This window comes from Coturnix japonica, chromosome 37, assembly GCF_054131305.1.
Source record: "Coturnix japonica strain WE chromosome 37, WE-NBRP24, whole genome shotgun sequence".
Classification (NCBI taxonomy): domain Eukaryota; kingdom Metazoa; phylum Chordata; class Aves; order Galliformes; family Phasianidae; genus Coturnix; species Coturnix japonica.
Window position 1 is genome coordinate 4,732,780 of NC_140699.1, and position 18,312 is coordinate 4,751,091.

General features: G+C 41.3%; 1 protein-coding gene across 8 annotated transcripts in view; it reads right to left on the reverse strand.

The window, feature by feature from the left end:
* Positions 1-18,312, reverse strand: part of LOC146754996 (receptor-type tyrosine-protein phosphatase T-like) — a 396,275-nt gene that overhangs the window by 228,549 nt on the left and 149,414 nt on the right. The gene's annotated exons all lie outside the window — the stretch shown is intronic.

Sequence of the window (18,312 nt, forward strand, 5' to 3'; positions counted from 1 at the left end):
ATAGATTCATGGCCAGCTATAACCGCCTTAATTAGATAACTTAGAAATTATAAATACAACTTTGCTTTTATTGTTTTATAACACTGCAATAAAAGAGTCACCCTAAACAAAGTCATATTTACCTTCCAAGAAGCCACAGGGCTCTCCTACAGCGTACAGCCCCAAATACCTACTTTCCCAAAGGCACATTCAACACAAAAGAATGCTATAAAAGATCACATTCTCAGCTGGCATTTGCCTGCATGGTCTCTACCACCTTAGTGCCAATCTGTACCCGGGAACACTGTATCTTGGTGGTACAAGCTTTGGAAAGCAGCAAGGTGTTAAGAAAACCCAGTGTACAGAGCCTAGATGAATTAGGCTTGTTAGCACAAGAGCAACATCTCAACTAGCAATACAGCAACAAGGACAATTACACTTCTAGGAGGGAAGGACCGGCTGAATTTTAGGAGAGAAATCTATACTAAGGCAATTTATGAGTTTGTTAACCCTGAAGCTTGCATCATATTAAGCATGGCACTGGATGTTGAACTCATGTTTTGATTCATCAAGCAGTTATTTTACAGCACATTGTGTCTCAACTCATCTCTTTACAGATGCATCAAGGTGACAAATGTTAGCAATAAGAAAAAACATTATGAGAGTTATTTGATTCAATTCTGTTTAAGGGATCTGCTTTATGTGTGTGCAGACACTCACAGAAAAAGCTGAAGAAAATACCAAGATCTGGGGGAAAAAAAAATCTATGTGTCAGCAGCTAGGCATAATAATTTTTAATCAAATGCAGCCTTCTTGACATTCAGAGTCCTGCTGCAGCTGCCAAGTCATGCTACAAATGTATTTCTCTACTGGCCTCTTGCAGTTCACAGCACACTGTGTTTGAAAAGCCTTGCCTCACTTCTAACCTATTGACTTCCCCAATTCCGTGCCACAGCAGTTTGACAGACACTCAGATGAGCCAGATAAACATTCTGATCAGTTTTGTCCAGTGGACAGCCATACATATTCTATTTTATTTTCTTTTAAGCCACCAGATACCAGCCACTTCCTCACACAAAACTGCTTTTGGTGGTTTGTTGGTTTGTTTCTGTTTATGTGATATGTGTATACATTTTGTAAAGGACTGCAAAGCACGGATGCAGAAGAAAGTGCATCTTTCACAAGAAATCACACACGCTCCTGAGACCTTGGAAAACTCGAGCACAGTGCAGGCACAGCTGGGGATGAGGCGGTACAAGCAAAAAAGCTACAGTAAGGTGCTCTCTAGCGATCCGATCTTTCAATTGGATAGGTTAAAAATCCCAATGGCCCCCAATCCAGAGATTCCAAATTCACAGTAAAGAGCTCAAGAAACAGAAAAGCTGAATCCAAGCCTTCAATTTTTTCTCTAATAATCAAAGTCTGTAAGGTGAGACTGATAAACATTCTCTGTTGATTCACTCCTGCTCTCAGTCAAACTCAAAACCCCCTTCGTCAGTTAGTTTCTCACTGAGTGCTGCAGTAATCTTCTGATCCACCCAAATAAACTAAAATAGTGGCAATCTGAGATTTGGGCTCAGACTGTATCACCTGGGATAATTTATGACCAGGAAGCACAGTTTCCAACAGGTAAGATACAGGGGTGATGCTACAGCCAAAGCAAACATTCAGTAAAGAAGAGGTCATTCATTTCTGTTCCATCTTTGATCAGATCTTAGCACACATCATTTCACTTCTGGGTGTCTTCCTCATCCTTTCCCTATTTGGAAATCCTTATCTATTTGGATAGTAGATGGATCCCTGCCCTAAAGATCTACTCTGAAGCTATACAGTGCCCAGCACAACAGGGTCCTGAACTGTACTACATCAGGCAGGCGTTTCAATGATAGAAAGACTTAAGGAGGATTTCACTTTTACAGATTCACGTATGAAAATAAGGAGCATTCCTCTGGGAGAAAAACATCAGCTTTTAGTAAAAGTTCAAAGCAATAATTACAATTTTAGTTTTTGACACCCACCAAAAATGAATCATACCCTATTTGCAGAACGACAATGGCCTTTTGTACAATAACTCTGGAGTATAGAGCCTGTACATAGAGACTGACACAACGTGAGTGAGTGAAATATCCATCAAGCAAAAAAACACTTAATAAAATAATCAGCCTTCGTTATGGGAAGAATAGCCTTACCAAAAAAAAAAAAAAAAAAAAAAAAAATCATTGCCATTTGCATGTTATTCACAGCCTTGGTTCTCATTTCTGGATGCCTTAGAAACAAAAACCCACACCCCATAGCATGCCTAGAAATACAAGAGAAAAGGCTCTAAGATCATAACTGTCTCCAGTAAAGTCCAGAGGGGAGAGACTGTTTTACATGATTGTGAAAAAGATAAAAAAAAATTCCACTACTGGTGCTGCTCCCATCTTTAACTGTGCCATCTGGTGTCTCTACCTGCTCTTACTTCCACAGAGACCTCAAATAGCAGCTGCCTCAGGAAGGTCTTTTCCTGCCAGGTCAAGTTGGTGCTCAACACCCCAAGCCTGCCCTTAGGAGGGGATATTATTAAACTTCACCCATGCCATGACTGACAGTGGGTACAAGAACGTTGCTATCTCACAAAATCTCACTGCTGTGAATAATTTATACCCTCTACCACAAATTACCCTCCAAACAAACCTAGCTGTATGTGATTCTCATTTCCCTTCTTTCACTGTGAACCTGAATGCATAACCCATCCCCTACCCTCAAGGACCTTCCAAAGGTTGCTCTGTGTGCTCCTGGACCAGCAGCTGGGATGCACTGACTACCTGTCCATGCCACTAAAGCTTTTCTGGGCAGGACGCATTGCTTACCAGTAGCTCTGAGATCAGCAATAAGTAAACAAACAAACAGAGTTCAGAACAGCCTTTTAAGGACAAGCGTGTTTTGCCTTATTAGCTGTAATAAAAACTGACACATTGCGATTCAGAGCCTGACAGACTTCTTTAACATGAGCGCAGAATTGAAGCTGATGGGACTTCTTTTGAATTTATAGGCCTGTATGTGCAAATAAAAGAGGTACAAGCGGGACTGGCACCAACAAGCCATTTGTCACATTTCTCACTCATATAAAGAACTAGGGAATGCATTAACGTGTCACAAACAGAAATTATTGATCAATGAATGACTGAAAACCTATTTAAATTTCTCCAGGCATGAATGTGTATAAAACAAAAGATTCCTTGAAGAAACTCTGATTTGGACTGACTTTGAACAGTAATGAGAGCAGAAAAAAACACTGAGTGCTGTTTTTGTTTACCTCCATCTGGAAAGTTCAAATGTCATCAAATAGACACTGAAATGGGAAAGTTTGAAGAGAAGAAATGATCTCTGCTGTGTGAAAGTTGTTGGGTTGTTCTGTTTCTATTGGACACAGAAGTAAATGCTCATTAAAGGAGCTGAATATGAGGTCAATTAAATTTAGTGCTCTTGAACCAACAGGTTACATCAGTTAATATCTTGCTGGCTTTGCCACCTTCCTGAATAACTAAAACCAAATGTGCTGCGTTCAGATCAGTCAAAAGCATGGAGAAAAGAAAGATGGTAAATAAATTCATTTTTAAAAATCCATTCAAATGACAATGAACATAAAAAGGCACTCTCTTATAGTTATTAAACATACCACCGAAAATTGGGGAATTAAACCATGAAGAGCTCTCTAGCTGGCCATAAATTTCAATTTTTCCCCTGCTTGGTGCATAATGATGCCTTGATAAGCTTCCTATTATTGATGCATCTGCAACATATACCCTCTTTTTGAGCTGAAATGCTGCTCTGTAGCAGATGGTGGCTATTGTGTTTACACATCAGCACTTTATGATTGCATTTTCTCACGTCTGCAGTAAAAAAGAAAGCCGTAATTGAGTTTTTAATGGCTTTGCACATTGTTCATTAAGATTACATGAGTGTGTTCTGACAAATGACAGCTGAAGAAATGAGCCACTGAGAACCCCTCATGATCACCAGACAGACCTCAGCTGATGCTCTTTCACTGCTGCCTTTGAAGAACTGCGCTGTTTAAAAGTAAAATTACAGCAACCATTAAAGACTGAATGTAAACTTGAAAAGAAAACTGTCAAAATGCTCAACTGCAAAAACAGCCTTCGGAAACCCTGAGAACCCAAATCAGAAAGTACAGAACTTTCTTTGAAACAGCAAACTCTTTCTCCCAGTACATCAATCTGCTTTTCCAGCAGCTCCATCACAGCACAGGCACTATTTTTTTTCAGACACAGTGCTTCTGGTTACCAAAGAACAACTCTACCCTCAAAAAGGAAGGGCCTGACACCTGACCCTGTTAGCATGGAATGAAGCAACCTGAAATAATTTCAGTCAGAAGGGGCCTCAGGTAATATCTAAGGCATCATATTTAGTCCATTTCTGTGCTTAGAGCAGGGTCATCTCTTCTCCCCACTGACTCTCTAAAGCCTCCCAGATGGTCCAGTCCCTCTGGATAACCTGCTCCAGTACTTGGCTGCCCTCAGGTTGTTTTTTTGTCACCCCTATAACCTCTCATTTCAGCCCATACCCCTTGTCTCTCACCCTCCAGCCACTCAGTGCAGTAATGACTCTACCCCATCCTGGAGGCACTGAGGTGTTGCTCCCAGGACCCCCCCAAATCTTTCCTGCCCGAGCCTGAACAATGTCATCACTCCTCAACCTCTTGTCCCAGGGTGCTGGCTCCTGCCCTGACCACTCACTCGGTGGCCTTCACTTTCCTCCCTCCCTTTCATCAGAGTCTGTGATGTTGGGGCACCCGAAATTGGACACAATAGGCTAAAGGCAATCTAATGAGTGGCAAGCAAGGAAGGACCACTTCTATTTGTCTGCTGGCTAGGTCCCTGTTAATACAGCCCAGGATGGCATCAGCAGTCAGAACATGCTGATGACTTATATTCAGGCTGCCCTCTACCTGACTAGTCTACGTCCACATTCACAGTATTTCTTCCAGCCTGCCTCTACCCCTCTGGATGGTGGTCCTACCCTTGACTGTATCAACTGTTCCCATAGTTTGATGCCAAACTAGAGATGCCACCAATTACTGCCAGCCAACCAGTGCACACCTCCACAGCTACCACCACCAGCCCAGACCATAACAACACCCTGACCTGGAAACACATGAAGCTTTGTCCTGACTCTGGTCTCCGTAGTTTCATAGCACTTCTTCTGCAGTTGAGTTACAGGACCAAGAGAGCTCTGGTAACTTCACATCTTACAAAACCAAAAAAGAAAGAAAGTATTTCCATATAATTGCTTAAAGTTAAAACCATGAAATTCACAGTTCTTCTTCACAAAAAGTTACCATTGTACTTTCCTCATTTTTCTACCCCTGCCCTTCTCAGCTACATGTAATAACAGCTGAAGAAGGCTCAGAAATCTCTTCTCCTGACTGATGAACCACAGCGAGCAGCGCTTGTACAAACTCAGAATTAAACAAGGCGTATCTCATAGCTGCTATCCCTTCTTCAAATATTAGGACAAAATCAGACCCATGGGTTTTATCTCTCAAATGTGGGCCACACTGAATTAATCTGCCATGGAATAAGAAAGAGCTTGATTCACAGATAAACAGGAATATAAACTGCAAGTTCAGTCCCATATAATTCATGAGGACAATTCATTCACTTGGGAAACTGTTGGATAACAGGAAAATATTTTTTAAAGAGACAGCCTTTATTTGTAAAGACGTTTTCTTCTGGATATTTATGTCGTGAAAAGAATTATGTTGCTGAGGGTTTTTATAAGATAAATCTTCTCTGGAAACAAGACTGATTACATATTGCTTCAGCGACTACAAATATTTGCTGTACTCATTGAAAGGATGTGAAGATTGTGGCACTGTTGCCTCACTGACCCTTCTGAAGCAGGGTCTCTTATTAGCAGAGGGACTTTGTGGCCTCACCACCAGCCCAGAGCAGTCCCAAGCAGCTATGCACTCAATGCAGGTATACCTGTACCCAAACTACTGCTAGATGCAGTGGAAGATCAGCACTTAGAGGTTAACTAACATCTGTATGGAGCACAAACACAGTAGTGATACTTAACTACAACTCTGATAACCAAAGAACCTCGATCTAAGCCTCCATCAGATGAATCCTGAAAGCAGTGCCATCTAACAGCCCTGGTCTGTAATAGGGATGATTTATCACAAAGACTCATGATAAAATTTCACACTTGAAGGTGCACAATGCTGTCCAGTGCTATTGCTTACCACTCAAGCCTCACAAGCAAGTTGCTTCCATCATCAACCAGAGGAAGAACACCGGCAGCTGGTGTTTGCTGGAATAACATCTGTGCTCCAATCACCTCTTTCCCTCAAATTTTAATTTACAAAGCAAAAATCCTTGGTATCAGACCCCAGATGAAAGCCATCGCTCATGTGTTACATGTACCTTACAAATGCTCTGCGTACCGCAATGCTCCACAGTCATCTTCAGAATTGTCTTTCCATGTTTTGTAAATGTTTATTTATTGAAAGAGTGACTGTCACAGCCATCAGCCTGTTCCTGAGAAGCAAACAGTGCTGTGGAATCACAAACTATTCTATAAATCTCAATGGCGAACAACTTTTTAATGGATTCACTGCCTTCATTCATTGTTGCTAAGGTCACTGCTGTAGCATGCTTTGAGACTGTCCTTATTCCATTATTTATAAATACAGTATGAATTGCTTTGCAGTACTGCAAAAAAAGGATCCATTAGCAATGAAGTTACCCCAGTTTATCAGATAAATGAATCTTGTAATAATAAACACGTGTCTCTACAATCAAAAGATCAGAAGTCTCTTTGATTTTAATTATACCTTCTTGTTTGCATCATCATTTTTTAAATCGCATGAAAATATACACTAAAACCATGAGGAGTTATTGTTGATTTTCAGTTCCAGTAGTTTGATTACTATTCATCCTATCAATTACTACCTTAACACTTCGGTAAAATGTAGAGAACTGATTTAAACACTTAATAAGGCATAGGTTATTAAATGGGCAAATAAGCAAAATAGAGGGAATAGCCGTAACTCAGCATAATATCTATGTTGAAAGACATTGCAAATCTTGTTCTCAGCACTCAAGAGCTTTATTACAGCTGAGCCTTGAAAGAGAGGCCCACAGGAATGAGTTGTAGGGACATTAGTAAGCCTCAAAGCCTCTTGCAAATGTAGTTCCAAGAAGGCTCAGAGTTCAGCAGAATACTAAATATCTTCTTCACCTGATTTAACCCATGGCCAACTGGCTGCTGCCAAGTGCTTCTCTCACTCATGGGAAACGCAGCATTTCAGTGTAGAACCCCCGGACCCACTCTCTGAAAACACATGACCATTTATTTAGGTTCCAGGCATGCAAATGCTTGTGTAATGAGCATAATTTACAGACAGATGCTAAAGAACGCTCTCGTGAGGAAATGCCAACAACAAATGAGTTCAGAGGTAGCAGTCAGTACAGATTTTTCTGAACAAGTAATTGCTGTTTAGAACGTGCACCTCATAGCTTTGCTTACAAATATGGAACTTACTTTAAAAATAAAATTCCCCATCTCATTACAACTCAATGGCTAAAAATAAAGGTCTCTCCAACCAAGGCTCAAGGAAAGCATGTTTTCAGTTGTTGATTACAAGTCATTAAAGAATTAAATGAGTACATTACAGCTAATGCTACATCAGCTCTTATTGGAGGAAGGGCAGCAAGGCAAAGGGAAGCTCTGCTGCCCCTCTGGACTGGGACAGCCAATGGCAACAGGCTTTGATACGCCTGAACAGACACAGTATGCACTAAACCAGGAACATAATTTCTTTCTGGCTTTGAAAGCTGTTTTGTCTGAATGTTTCATATACAAGTAACGGCCAACAGACATGATATAACAACTTGTAACTACCCGCACAGAGCAACTATCCTGCACTGTTCAGATACAATGTCAGACCAGTCAAAGTCATTCAAAAACAACAGCCCCTCTTTAGAATACACTTTTATTCTCTACTTTTACTTTGTATTTACAGTGTTTCTCATTTCTGGTTTGCTTCTGAACACATTTTTTCTCTCCTCTACACACGTTCTAAAAGATGACTGCAAACTCCGTTATGCCTCATTCTTCAAGTATGCAGCAGACATCTGTTAGATGCAGCCTCATTTGAGAGGTGCGCGGATGGATGGCTCAAGGTTCACAGAACGGCTTGGTTTAGTTTACTTTACTTTCACTCATCTAAGGCCACTGAGATGGAACACCACCAGACACTTACCCTGCTGCTGGAGCTCAAGGTTCTCAGATGCTCCACAGCACCTAACTCTGCATCAGACAAAACCCACTGCCTGTTTCCAGTGCCCCATAAGACAGCCATCTGGAGCACATGTTCATAGACTCCTGGCTTTCTTGCTGTTGCAATTCATAAAAATTCTAAATAGCCATGCAAGTTGGACCTCAACACTTGTGTATTTTCCAAAAGGAACTTTGGAATAACCTTTGGAGTTGGCATGAGGGCTACCAGAAGTATTTTAGCAAAACTATTAGTCTATTAGAAGGTACTAGATTCCAAGTAATCCAAGCACAGTCTTATTTTCAATACACTGGATTCTATCTTTGCTTAATCATTAAAGACAAATGGCTAAATAATTTATTATGTCATTCCAAAGCATAAGAAGTGTGTTGTACGCCAGCCAGAACCAAATACCTCATTAGCAGGCATGCAGCTCCATTGCTGGCCAACTTTTACGGCCTCTGCAACTTGTGTAAAACTTCCATATGTCTGTCTATGTAACATTCACCAGGCAACCGCGGAGAGATTATTACCGTCTGTATTTGTGACAGAAAACACATATTAAATGCAATGCCAAAAGGCAACTGCAGCAAACAATGTCTGAAGAGGAATTGTTTCTTAAGGAGTTTGTTTTTACGTAACAGAGTTCTGACCATATGGTCACTTATTTACACACTTAAGAGATCAGCACCACAACTCTCAACTCAGAATATGACAAAGGTTGGCTGGTGAGTTATTTTTGTAACAAACTCCCAACTTCACGGAGCTTGGTTTTAACAGAAAGTGTTAATTGCTGTTAAGTCAGTGATGCTATTCTGGGTTTACTGCAGTGCAGCCAACGATGGAGTTTGGCAGAGAGAATTCAGAAAATAATGAAGCCCATCTCACAAGTCACCACACTGTATGGCAGAGCAAGAATTTCTCAAAAGGAGCAGCTCTAAACTGCAAAAGCAGAGGTTCATGCAGGCCACTGTGGAGGCGTATTGGCACAGCAAAAAGGAGCCTCAGTCATTTCAGCCCACACCTTTACCAGCTGTGATCACTGTGATTTGCTCATTCCCATGGAAACTAAATTAAACCAGATTTTTTCTTTTAAACAGGCAATGTTTGTTTGCCTATCATAACCCCTGGTACAATTACAGCAACCTAAGCAGAAGAGTCACCATCCTCATTTCCAAGCATGTTATCCTCTTAGGGTGGTCATTTTCTAGCTGAACATTATTTATGCCTCAGGAAGAGAAAATGAAATACTGCCTTGACTAACACTACCATTCAGAGAAGGTTTAAACTCTCCACAATAAAATACTAGTTTAATCCAAGCAGAAGACATTTCTCAGTAACAGGATGAATAGGTGGCTGGCTCAGAACACAAGGCAATATTTGTGCTCATAAAAAGTCCCAAACCATGCAGTTGCAATTAACGATTAACTGAACTGGATCAATCACTACACAGAAGCCTAAGTAAAAGCCCAATAGTTACTGAATATTGACAAACATTTTTACTCAACTTGACAGCTGTACTCAATAACAAAGCTTTTCTTTGAGTAGCTTAAAAGAAGCTGCCTTTGAGCCACAGGACACATCCCTGTGCTTTAGTCAAACAAGTACGCTCAGCACACTCAATGTGCATAGTTTGCAATAGTTGATCATGACTCACTTCATGGTCTTTTTGATAGTAAGCAGCAACAAGATTATTAACATCCACAGAGGCTATTATTCACATGTGGTTTTTGGAGCCCAGTTGGACGCCTGTGTGAATTTATTTATTTTTACTAAATTGCCCAAAAGTGTGTATACATTTATGCCCTGTGGACTGCAGTTCATTTAGAACCTAATAGCGTTATACACACAATGTTAGATTTTGATTAGAAATTAATAGCATTAACTGAATCACATTTTCTGGCCATGCTCTTCCCTGCTGAGAAACATGGCTGTGCAACATCCATTCCAAGCTCCGCAGGTGATACAGACTGAGTTTATACCACTTTTTGGGTGAAAACTTCCAATATTTTACCTGCTAAGTTCTTTGACATAACCTAAATCCACCTTTATCCCCAGAAGGTAACTCAAATGTTGTACCAGCCACACCAAAATAACTGGTTAATGTAGCCATGAATTGACGCCACCGGGACCCCGCTTAAATGAAGAGCATTATTTAGCAACCACATAACAAACACTGCACCAAGTCCTGGCACTTTGGTTAAACACATGGAGCTAGAAGTGACAGAAGGGTTAAATGTACACAAACAGAGATGTTCAGAATGTGACGTAAATAGTTCATAACTTTGCTGAGAAATCCTCAGAGCCTCTAAACACCCAAGTATGCCAGCTCTTCCTTCAGCTCAAGTTCCTCACAGTTCTCAACAAATTTTGCAGTCAGTGCCATGCTACTTATTTAATTGTTCGCTTCCTCTTACAGAATGCAGTTTAATATGCTATTAGGAAAGTCATTTGGGCAATCCTTTGTTAACCTTCTGCCACATTTGACTATTTTCTATCTTCAGTAGCCTTCAAATCCCAAACAGAATTTTAACCCTCCCATGAGGATTACTTTATTTAATAAACTCTCGGGAGGTATTTCAAAAGCTTTGAAATCCCTGGTAAATCCAGTTTTTAATCCATTATTACACTGGCATTGAAGAAATTTCTGTAAATTAGAACGTCATAGTGCTCTGCTGGTTAGTCTGTCATGCTGGATTCACCTAAGTGGATTCATCTATTTGTTATTGTTTTAATCGTTTTTACCTCCAAGCTTTCTAGGATCATCTCTTTTTCTTTATGTTAAAGAAAGAGACTCCTGGCTCTTCTCTTCAGTAGCCAATTAAGCAGCTGTGAAAAAGCACATTAGCAAATCAAGTCCTTCCCCTAAAAAATTCCTCAGAGAATTATGAAGTTTTCTTGTTTGTTACTAAAACCACAAGTGGTTGTTTGACCAAGAATCAAAGAAGGAAAAAAAACCTCCCCCCACACCTCCCAAGAGAAAAAAAAAAATAATGCTAGTGCAAAGTAATCAGTTAGGTTACCTGAAGTGTAGATTTCTGTACCTAAAAAAGAACCCAATTACTGATATTCTGATTCTAGCTGACTCATCAGTCCTCAATTCCCGCAGCCAGGAGATTTAAATAAACTTAGAATCTCTTATTACCTTAGTCTGAAATTATCTTTCTACCCCAATTTCAAGTGTCTGTACTAGACCTCAAAGTTATTCTTAATAGGCTCTTTTTATTATTTAATTATTTTTTAAAGTGGAATGTTATTTTTATCTTCAAAGGGACAGCAATGATAAGATTGAATCTGAGTGGGTAAGGATCCAGGAGAAGACCAACAGGGCGAACATCCAGGTGGGGGTCTGTTAAAGACAACCTAATCGGGATGAAGAGACAGACAAGGCATTTCTGTGAACAGCTGGCACAGGCTGTATGATTGCCAGCCCTTGTTCTCATTGAGGACTTTAACTTCCCCTGATAAATACTGGAAATATAACGCTGCACATTAATCTAGACCCACAGTCTAGGAGGCTTCTAGAAGTTATGGAAGACAAACTTCACAGCTGGTAAGAGTGCCTACCAGGGGAGGTGCACTCCTAGACCTGGTGTTCACAAACAGAAGAACTGATGGAGATGTGGAGGCCAGGAGCTGTCTTATGCAGAGCAATCCCGCAATGGTAGAGTTCTCTATTCTTGGGGAAGGGCTAATGAGAATCTCCATCGTTTACTGGATGCAGATGGGCACCTGACCACTCAGGATAATGGCAGCCCATGGCTGGCATCAGTACCCTCTTTGCTGGGTAAAGAACTGGCTGAACACCAGGCCCAGAGAGTGGTGGTGAACAGAGTTAAATCCAACTGGTGACCAGGCACTAGTGGTGCTCCCCAGGGGTTCAGTACTGTGGTCTGTCCTGTTTAAGATCTTTATTGATGACCTGGATGAGAGGATTGAGTGCACTCTCAGTAAGTTTGCAGATGACACCAAGTCATCTTTTATGATTCTATGACTTATTTGCTTTATTCCATGGCAGCCCTAACAATCTCTCTTAGTTCATACTTTCAGTCTTCAAAGATGCCACCAAATGTAGCAACGCTTGAATAAACTTACTTCAGTGTAAGGACAAACAGTAGCATGGTTTCCTACACATAACCCTTCTTAATTCTTCAATTGGAACAGCAAGATAAAAAAACCTAAAACTCTGTGCGAGACAGCCTTGAAACAACATAAGTATCGAGACTTGAATGGAGGGCTGGGCAATTACAGCAGAACGTTTAAGATGGCCAAGAGGTAAAGTGAAAAATTCAGTTGTATTTTTAGAACATGAAGGAAGTTTTCAGTACTGGCATGAGTTCAAAAGGAAACAGATTTTTCCATAGGCAAAGCTCCCCCTTACCATTCCATGAGCACGCTGTTGAAACAGGCTGTAAACACTTTAGGTAGAAAGAACTCAAATTAAAACATACTTGAGCGGTTTTCTCAGGTTCTGATACTGCTCTAAATGAAGCAGACAAATAAAGCTCCTCCTGAACTCAGCACGATCAGGATCAGGGCCAAATTATTAACAAGCATCTTTCTGAGTAGGATTATCTATCTTTGAAAAATAATTGCTCCTCGTGGCCTTGCAAACAAATGAGCAATTTCTGTAGGACTTACACCGAGCTAACTAGAATTTCCACAAATTCATGCAAACAAACTAGCATTCCAAGCATGGGGACACAATTAAGCTTTCAGGCTTTCAGTTTTCCCATTAATCTCTATTACAGAAATGTACTCTGGAATCCTATTTCTATGCCTCCTGATTTAATATATTGAACTCTATTATTGCAGCTGCAGGAAGCTCTCAAGTCAACACCCTGGCAGAGATTTTGGGATGGAGATTTCTCTAGCATCCACATTCTGCTCCATTTTAGAAATAAGAAAATGCCTCAAAATGCGTAAGTCAGTTTTTTTTCCTCTGGTGATCATGTACAACATAAAACGTATCACTTTTAAACTTGTATTTATTAGCATTACTTACGCTTATAACATGATCCAAAAACATAGGCAGTTACATAGGCAAACACATAGTAAAAATATCAGAGGGATCTTAGGACTTCTTCCCTTTCTAGAGGCCACTTTCACTTTGACTGCAAGCAGCATAACTCTATGTGTGCTACAGCAGGGTCAGCATGCATTATTCTGCCCACAGGCACTGGGATGGCAGTCTACCCACAGGTGAAGACTTACAGAATAAATTAGGAAGTTCATACCCCAGGGGAACGATTGTTAAAATAAGCTCAGCATTTCTGACAGCCATGCAACGGTGTTTCTACTCTTGAGGTTTTATGGATGCTCAATTGAAATAACTTGCTTAGCTTGCTCACAGCTGCCATTCACAAGGAGCGCTGATCTACAAAATGCAGCATGGTGAGCAACCTCATGAAACCCATTAGATTTTCCTTTAAATGTCAGTGTACGTACAGGTAGCCTATTGGATCATCGGGCTAATCAGTTTTTCAAGGCAGTGGTATTGTGTTTGGATAGCACATGCATTTCTCAAGCAATCAAGATTACTCAGTTTTTAGTTTTATTTTTTAAGAGCATTTAAACTGTCTTCTGTAGTTACTTGTTAAAGCACTGAGACGCACTGGAATGCAGAGCCCAGTACCCAAAAGCTGACTGTGGAATACTGCCTGAAGTTTACCATCTTTGAGCCAGCGATACACAACAACATGGAGGTACTGCAACCAAACGTCAAGAGCCCAGTGTTGTTACACGCACAGAGCTGTTCCCTTCCCAGCTCTGAACTGAAAGGAATAGAGAATATACTACATTAAAAAAACATTGTCTAGAAGAGCAGTAAAAATGATAACAGCTTAAAACACAGTCCATGCTCAGATTGGCTCTGTATCCGTATCATTTTCAGCAGCTGGGGAGGAAAAGTACCCAAAACAGACAACTGCTGCTTGTGATATAAACATAAAAACTACATTTAAAAACAAATAAATAAATAAACACAAACCCCAAGCTCTTTTCCATTTGTTTAGTCTTTCCTCTTACTTTTGGTATTCAGAACACCATGATGTGAGCCCCCAGAGGAATGGAATTTGAGCAGTCCTGCTGCCTGACAATTTCCTTTGCTATTTTGCCTCCTCATACTGTAAAGGAAGAATCCAATTTCCAAACCTACAGACAGTTCATTTAAAACACATCTTTCCATTTTGAATGTGTACCACTTGCAGCTTGTGCTTTGAGGACACGCAATTATGTTTCACCCTAGTAAGGCAAAGGCTCAGCATATTCCACTAAAACTGGTAACAGGCTGAAGGTTTACATTTTCAACATAGATAACTTGATGAAAGTCTGATTTCACAGCGCTGTGAAACACATACCGTATGCTGAGTGCAAACTTTCCTCCAAGAGATCTTTCTGAATTCCATCCTGTTTTAATTTCCTCCTAACGTATTCTATTCAGAACGCTTTTACTTTAAACAGTTCAAGATTTTAGTTGTTCTATTTACAATAAGGCATAAAGGAATTAACAAGAACTGAGATCATTTGCTCCATTTCTATTTTGCATTCACACAGCCTCCATCCAGGGTGCTAATTTGGTAGAACAGTGGAGGATGATTTCCTCCTGCTCACAGAACCGCTTAGACTCAGCATGCAACAATTTGCCTATCAAACAGTTTGTTAAGAGCTGAAGAGTATATATTGCTCATCTTACTCTAATTCTCTTGGCCATGAGCACACTTATTTTTTCCGTAGTATTTTCAATATGGCTCAATACAATAGTAGATTTTAACTTCTTTCCATTTAGGAAACTACCAAATGACTCTATGTCATATGCAATGGTGCTAGAAATAAAATATCCAGAAGTATCTAAAATTCCAGATAGTACCAGTGCCATAAGGGTACACACAACTAAGGATTTGTACCAAACTCTGACAATGTCAGTGAAAGCACAGCACTTTAAATACGGCATTCACGCTGCCTACAGCTCCAGATACCTTTAAATCACGTGAAGTACAACAATTATGATTTCCAAAAGCCTGGTACATCTTGATTTCTGCATTCTCAACCCATACATGTGCTGCATGACATGATTTCATGCATTCAACCACACAGTTGTATGGCAATTGTAGACATGCTTGTAGCATGTAAAGCCTTTGGTATAGCAACGCATTTGCAGCTCTGAAAAGGCGTGGATTTTAATTACTCATCAATCTTTTGAAGATGTTCTTACTACTTTGACATCTAAGATGCTCTACAGATCAGTCAAGGTACAAGCCTTAATAAGGCTCTGAAGGTTTTCTTAACCTTTACCAGAAGTGTTGTCTCATTTTTAGCAATGGAAGTCACCAAAGCATGAAGAAAAGCTTACCTCAAAGACCTAAGGAAAAAAACTGAAAGAAAGATTATGCATTGCATATATTATGCAAACATGACCATTGAAAATGTATTACACAGTTTTTCTCTCCTTCTGAATTAGAGTGAGCTGATTTTCCAACCATATCTAACACGAAAACAGATTTTCATAGAAAAGATAACTCTCTAAAACATTGTTTTCCTTCCTCAGCATATAGTGGATGAGCATTACATGCAGAAGGACATGGGAACGTCAAGACAAGGAAAGGCAGGCCTTGCCACCCAGCCTCCAGGGCAGCTTGCAAAGGCCTCTGCTGCAGTGAACATTCTCCCATAAATCATAAGTAGTACTGAAGCTACACATTTGATGTTGTATTTTTCTATTCTCAGCTACTGTAGTCCAGACTATCCCTAATAACTTCTTGAACTATATCCTACAATGCACAGTTTTCAGTACACAAAGCTGATACAAGGAAAGATTCCATTATGACAAGGGTGGCCAAACATTAGAACAAGCCTCCTACAGAGATGCTGACGCCCTGGGCATGTCAGTATTCAAGAGACACTCCAATGCCCTCACAAATTTGTTTCATCCCTAAAGAGGCCAAGAAGCTTTTTAAGTAGGTCCCTGCCAACTGAACCATTCTGTTCTATTCGGGGGAGACAACAGAACCAAGGCACCTTGGTCAAAGGTGGCTGCATTGACAGGGCTTGGATTTCTTGAATTCACTCCTCATACCACAGCTGTTTAATTACTGGAGTCAACAAATATCTATGCCAAAACACTTACTTTGCTCAGGATGATGAAATAGCCAAGGTAACGTAACAAAATACATATATTTGCAGAATGCTTTTATGCACTACTTGAATCTTTGTACAAAGCAGACCCTAGTATTTACAGCAGCCATGACTTGTGCTTGCTGGAAGGATGTGTTAGGGATTCCCTCAGGAATTAGAGGATACAAAATGATCCCCATACTCTTGATTCTGGTTACATGTCATATCACAGCTTACAGCCATGTTACATCTTCCACACAGCTCAATAAGGACTTAAACTCCTATCTGTTAAAAATCTAATCACCAGCTTACTCTTGAGTTCTGACATGCTACCAGAGGATGCAGAGGATTTCAGAAGCAAAGGTCACACTCCAAGCTCATCCTATTCAATGCAAGCTATGAGAACAGCTCCAAAAGTAAGGCCTCCTGATTTATTACGTTGGCCCAGGACATCAGAGGCAGATATTGGTGGTATTGATATCCTGGGTTGAAGTTTTGTGACAAATTCCCACCAGCCACCAAGGATTTGAAACTTCAACTTCAATGTTTAAAAGCAACAAACCTACAAACACCGTTCCCCATTGGTTCCCCTAGAACCTGTACAAGAAATTACCATCAAGCTATTTTTAGGACCCTCCTGGACCTGTTTTATACCAGCTGTGTGGTATTCACCCTTAACATCTGGCAAGTTGAAGTAATCATAAGGACAAGAGCACCTGATGCACAGGTACCTCTCAGGTCCTTAAAGAATACATCATCAGTGTCATCATCCCAGAAGGGTGGCAACACTTCACTTCCTCTCCCACAACTGCCCTGCCTGTCGCTGATGAAGTTCCAGTAACCGTCCATCATGACACAACAGGCACAGGGCTCTTCCCAACACATTTTGCTAATGCCAATGACACTGCAGCTATGGGACAGTGCCAAGACTTCCAGCTGCTCTACCTAGTTCCACCTGCTGTGTGCACTGGTGTATAAATGTTTCAAATGCGCTTCACTGTACCCAGAACTCATGCAAATGACTGAAGGATCTCAATAGCATGCACTGCCTCAAAGTTTGTTGGCTTGTCTGTTTATTACTGTGAGCTGGTTTTATTTCTATTCATCTTTCAGATTATATGCACCCTCCATCCCCATTGAAAACTATGGCTGCTCTCAGGCCATTGCCTCCCCACGCCCAACACAGCCATGTTTTGGTCACCATGGGACATTCTAACGGTCACACTGCCATGGCTTTCTGATGTCACAAACCACCTCCCTGACAACCGCTATAAATACAGGGACCCTGACAACAGAACATCAGTCCTTAGTCGACTCGCGACTTGGTGACACCCTTGTGGCCCAAGGAGCTACATATAAAGTCCCTTCACACCTTTTGTGTTGTCCCTCGTGGAGGAGGATGGATCCTCCTCCACCAAAGAAGCGGCGGCTTCAGGTGAGCAGCAGCAAACCTGAGCCGATGGATGTCGATCCACCACAGAGCAGCGTCGAGCCCATGGAGGTGGACATCCCGCAGCAGGACGAACCCATGGAGGTGGATCCACCTCCATCGAGGCAGGGCAGACACCCCAACATCGTGTCTGCCTGGCGACGCTGCTACATCCATCGGCGGCGCACCAGGGGCTCTCCATTTCCATCTTGGCGTTGAAATGGCACCATCCGCCAGAGAGCCCCTGCGCCAGCTGCTGCTCCCTGCCGCCCTTTCTTCCCCGCCCTCCATCCTCAGCCTTCCCCAAGACCTCTCACCTCTTCTTCCCCTAACTCTGAGGAGACGGGAGGGACTGGCACTGCTGTCCCAGAAGCTGCTGCGCCGGGACAAGACAAGGAGTCCAACAGATGGCTTTCAGCTTCCTGCAGCCTCCAGCTGAGCCCTGACAAGAGGGCAGGACTGGGACTGGTGTCCTCTCAGCTGCTGCACCACCACAGCACGAGGA